Source organism: Coenobita brevimanus, chromosome 64, assembly GCF_032717465.1.
Source record: "Coenobita brevimanus isolate Jiangsu-jjx chromosome 64, ASM3271746v2, whole genome shotgun sequence".
Taxonomy (NCBI): domain Eukaryota; kingdom Metazoa; phylum Arthropoda; class Malacostraca; order Decapoda; family Coenobitidae; genus Coenobita; species Coenobita brevimanus.
The window spans coordinates 4,914,127-4,920,209 of record NC_137017.1 but is presented as its reverse complement, the minus strand read 5'-3'; positions in this window follow the sequence as shown (position 1 = coordinate 4,920,209).

The following is a 6,083-nucleotide window of genomic DNA, read 5'->3' as shown; positions in this document are numbered from 1 at the left end:
AGGAGACATGCTAATCATGAAGTGCATGGGAAAGGTTTCAAAACTATCTGCTACTGGTAAACCTGGGGAATTTACTTACTGTACTCTTGTTACTCTACCCAGGCATAAAATAAGCATCTTAGCAATAGTTTATCAAGCAGAATGCTAGTCATGAAGAAGTGCAGTGGGATGGATGTAGACATGTAGTACTGTGTTATTCTACCACAGAGATATATGAAAAAAGCAGGTGAATGGACAAATCCCAGGCCACGTTACAGTGCAAGAAGTATGATAATTGAGCATAGACGAATATAAATAAGTTAAAAATCCATCCAATCAGCCATCATCCAATCCCACGTCGCCCCACAGAGGAGCATAGGAACCCGGGGCAAGGCAAGTTGGTCCTGACATTTAAGATGAAAATAAGTTAAAAATAAAGCTCATTATTATCCTTAGACCCCCAATGCATCACTCTCAGTTGAATAAAACCATCTGGTGTTAGCTGGTATAAAGACAGTTGCTCTCCCACTTACGAACAAGAGCTCAGAAGAATTGCTGTTCAGATTAAACACTTACCGGCTTGAGATTTCGTTCGGCTGTGTGGTTGCCAGCCTGATAGTGCCAGGGATTGACTCCTGGCACTGCATCATCCTAGCTTATCATCAATCATCGTCGTCGTTGATTGGCCAGTAAAATCAGCACCTACACTAAGTTAACTGGCCTTCTATATCCTAGTGGTGGAATGATCTAGTTATGGAGCTTACCACTAACTATTCTATCATCAATCATCGTCATCGTCATCAACAGGCAAGTAAAATCAGTACCTAGACTAAGTTAACTGGTCTTGTATACCCAAGTGGTGAAATGATCTAGTTATGCAGCCCAGCACTGCCACTGATCATAATTCAAATCATCATTAGGCATTATCATCATCATTCCTGACTCCTCTTCCCACCCAACGATGGGGTCAGGAGTTCTCTATTAAAATATCATAAGTAGGGGAGCAACTGTTATACTCTGTCCATCTCAACTTGGCTTAAAAGTGATCTGGAAAGGATGCAGAGCCACAGTATTGCTAGCCTTGTCTTACTCTGCTTCTGGCCGATGAAATTAGGCTGCCAAGGACAAAACTCTCTGCCAAGTCAAGGTGGACCAACCAAAAATTTTCTAACTCACATTTCAGACGGGTGGTTGTAGCTGTAGTTGTAGTAGAAGGAACTGAGATGTAGAAAGGTTTTCAAGGATCAACGGTGCTGGGAACCTCTATATCTATCACAGGTATTTCCCGAGTTTTGAGGCCACTGAGTATTTTTCAACATTCACCACACAATCTTGTATCACCCTATGAGCAGCGAAGGAGCCCAGGGCTGGGCAAGTTGGTCCCGACATTCAAGATGAGTGACCAGCCACAATCATCCCCGAGTGGCATTACGTTAATGATAATCCCCAACCACCCTTCGATATAGCCACTGCAGGATGAGAAAAATTGAGCCAGCACCGCCGGCTCCAGCAGGCAGCACCACCAAGATCAACTCCAGCAGGCAGCACCACCAGGATCACCTCCAACACGGCAGCACCACCAGGATCAACGCCAGCACGGCAGCACCACCAGGATCAACCCCAGGACGGCAGCACCACCAGGATCAACCCCAGCACGGCAGCACCACCAGGATCAACGCCAGCACGGCAGCACCACCAGGATCAATGCCAGCACGGCAGCACCACCAGGATCAACTCCAACACGGCAGCACCATCAGGATCAACGCCAGCACGGCAGCACCACCAGGATCAACGCCAGCACGGCAGCACCACCAGGATCAACGCCAGCACGGCAGCACCACCAGGATCAACGCCAGCACGGCAGCACCAACTCAGCAGTCGCAGGAACAGCAGCCTGAGTAACACAGACGGACCCTGAAAATAAGGCAAGGTTTTAGGAGATAATCTCAAGTGTGTTCAAACTTAATCCTTTTGTCTGTGGAGGAGTTCAATATGGATCTTAATTAACCCCTAGTGTATTGGTGCTGGATGGGGGGGGGAGGGCTGCCTGACTACATTTACACTTCTCAATGCCACACCTATCCTGCAAGAGGAGAATGATGGACTACAGAAGGGTAACTCAGCCTGCAGTCCACTGGGATAATGTTCTGCTGTGCCTGGGGTTGAACTACTACTAGTACACAAGACCTAAGATGAACAAATCCATTTTACATCATCCGTCTGGCTCAATTCCTTGGTTATAGTCCCTCAAGTACTTCCTTATTCCCAGCAGAACAAGAAATTCCGACGGCTCAGCATTATTTACCGAACTCTTCATGACTGCCTTTATTCCTGTGTTAATCTGTTGTTACAACTCAGCACTGAATAAGGACAGATGGCAGTTTAAACAGATAGATAATGGGAAACTGGAGAGTAGGTAGATTCCTTCACAATGATGGCCGTCTCCTAATATAAATGAAAGAGTCTGGAGGTAGCAAGTATAGTATGACAAGAGCAGAAGGCCCCATACTACAGGTCCCTTTGGCAAAATTCAAAAAAGTCACAATAGGACGCTTACCTGAGAGTGGAGGCAGATGGTTGGTATTACCGTGACTGGGCAACTGGTTGGTATTAATTTGGCAGCTGGTTGTGGCTTTCTTCTCCCCTTTCTCCGTCTCTGTTGGCAGTTTCCACAGCTGGGTCAATTAACACACCTGAAAAAATCGTACACATTAGTCCTTTCCTTCAAAACCTTGATTAACAAAAGTATCTGGTTAGCAGCAAGAACAATATAACCTGGGAACAGTAAGGTTTAATTACATGGCAGTAAAAATTTGCGGTCTGTAGTAATAATAATAATAATAAATTATAATAGTAATAATAATAATAAATAATAATAATGATAGTAATAACAACAATAATAATAATAATCGTTTCATTTTTAAAGGCTCCAACATGCTTGCACGAGTCGGCCTTGGTCACCTAATGGCGGCTCTCCATGCTGCACGATCTATTGCAGCCTCCCTGTTCAGTCCCTTAACCCTGAGGTCACACTTAATGACCTCGTCCCATGTCTTTCTCGGTCTACCCCTCATAACCCCACCCCCAATATTAACATTTCTCACCATCCTCACCTAATTATCATCCCCCATCCTCTCCACATGCCCAAACCATCTCAATTTACCTCTGCTCATCACAACACCAATACATTCCAGTCCCATCCTACCTCTCAACTCTTCCATCGTAAACCCAGCCCCCTCAGACCTTGCACACAGGGACGCACTACACATCCACCTAATCACTGTCATTTCTGTGTGTTTAAGCCTGCCAATATCCTCCTCCTTTACTGCTCAGGTCTCACTACCATACAGCATGACACTCCTAACACATGCTGCACACAAAGACCTATTAGCACGTATGGAGAGCCCTCTCAATGTCATGAGAGGCAAGAGCTCCCTGAACTACTTCCAACCACTTCTCACCCTAGCCACAAAGCTAGCTCCAGCCCCACCTCCAACACACAACATGTTTCCCAAATAACAAAACTCTTCCACACACTCAAGAGATTCACCAGCAAGATCAATCCCTTCACGCCTGACAATCTCCATCTGCTCTCCCCGACACGCCGTACACATAAAATCAGCAGTATCTCACAGTATACCTCTGACAGCACTACATCTCTTGCACCCCCATTTATCACAAACACCGCACAAGATGGAATTACTTCCCACGCCCTCGTGGCAAACTGCACATGGCCACTCTCCCTCGTCTTTGACAGTACCGCCACCAACCCTAGATATCATCACTTTTGTTTTATCTGCAGTTACCCTTAAGCCCTTGTGCCCCCATACCATCCCTCCACTTCCTAAATCTTTCCTCCGCTTCCCTTTCATTCTCTGCAATCAACACCAAATCATCAGCATGCAACATCTCCCACGGGGAATCCGCTTTTGAAGTCATGTGAGAGGGCTTCAAGTACCATGATAAACAACATAGGGACTCAAAACTGACCCCTGATGCACACCAACGTTCACGGAAAACTCATCACTCAAATCTCCATTCACTCTTACCTGGGTGCGAGCACCCACATACATACCCATAACCACCCTAACCAGCCACTCCTCCTAGTCAAGCCTTCTAATTGCCCACTTAACCACCTCTATAGGGACTCTGTCAAAGGCCTTTTCCAAATCAACAAAAACAAAATACAGATCCCTTTTCTTACCAATATATTTTTCCTGAAGCTGTTAACAATGAATATGGCATCAGTGGTCCCCCTACCTGGCATAAACCCAAAATGTATCTCATCAACATTCACTCTCTCTCTAATCATACCTTCTAAGACTCTCTCCATTACCTTCATTATCTGATCTAAAAGCTTTATACCTCTATAATTTCCTATTTCCAGGTCATCACCCTTCCCTTTATACACATTTACAATTACACTCTTCAGCCAATCATCTGGGACAACACCATCCATCCATCATCCAATCCTACATCGCCCCACGAGGAGCGTAGGAGCCCGGGGCTAGGCAGTTGGTCTCGACATTTAAGATGAGAGTGACCAGCCTCACTCATCCCTGAGTGGCATTCACTCATAAATAATCATATTTGTCAGGTCAGTGACTAACCGCACCCCTATATCTCCTGAGGCCTTCAACATTTCGGCAGTCAACCCAGACACACCTGCTGCCTTCCCCACCTTCATTCTGCCTATTGCCTCACTCACAGAAGCAGCATCAATCAAAGGCCAAGGGCCAAACACTGGATCTGCTGGCTCCAAACCTTCCCTGTCCCAGTCAAACTCCTCATTCAACAACTGGTTATAATGCTCTCTCCAAGCATCTTTAATATCCCCACTGTTCACCACTACCCTTCCTTCATCATTCTTCACACACTACTCACCTATCATATCCCGATTATCCCTCTTCATCACCTTAAATATCATATTTTTCCTTTCCACACTATTTAAGTTATCTACCTCAGACCCTGTATACCTCTCTTCTAGCCCTACGCTTGGCAGCCAAGTATTCCTCCTTGCTATAATGATAATCATCATCATCATCCAGGCAGGGTGAGAAGTAGCAATGTCCAGACAGCCCAAATTTGTCCAATCCAATGGGCCACGCTTCCATTCAAACCCCCAGACTCCTGCCTCTGTATGATACGCCAAAAATATTGACCACATTCTGTAGCTTCACATAAATGTATCAGAGAGTCAATAATAATAATAATAAAAATGCAGTACCCCAGTCTGCAGTCCATATACAGTATACGCTGGCTACAGTTTACATATTGAAGGGACAAAAAAAATGGTCACCATATGCTGAATTAATCTGCCTTCATATACAAATAATTACAGAAATCTGCCTATATCACACTCCAGGGGTTGTTGCTGTTGACCAACCCTTGTCTGTCAAGATGAGCAGACCCATCAACTGCAGGGAAGCAACTGCCTTTCCCATGCATTGAGTCTGTATTCCCCTGCGGCTGACAGCGGGGAATAGTGTAAAAGTTTAGTTCCTGGATGGATGTCACATTTGGGTAATTCCACGAAGATGTCAACCTTTTGTGTCAAAATCAGAATTGCTTAAAAGTATAAAAATTATACATCATTTTAAAGCTTAATCATTGAATTTTATGATTCTGAAGAGAAAGAGAGCCTAAACTGTCAACTTGGGGAGCTGCATAAAAAACTGTCATGTTATGTCACCAAAGAAAAACCAGTGCTGAATATAGCAACTTTCATAACATCATTGACCAGAGTATGTTACTGTTTGTAATCCTGACACTGTGTTTTACTGAAAATGTGTCTATTTGAGTTGTGATTGACACTACAGTTTACATATACAGTAAACTTGCCCGGAACACGTTCTCGCCGAACACGTTCGCAACTATACACGGTTAGTGCTGGGATATGTATAAGATAATGTAAGATTAAAGAACCATTACGAAAACTATATATTTACGCAAGAGAGGCCTTTCATAGGCCAAATCCTCGAACATCGGCTCAGCACGCACGGTTTGTTCTGATCACGTTATGTGTTTCGCTGTACTGCTTTTCCTCAGTGCTGTAAGTTAAATATTTACAGTACTGTTCTGGTAAGTTTATGTGCAAGTTAAAG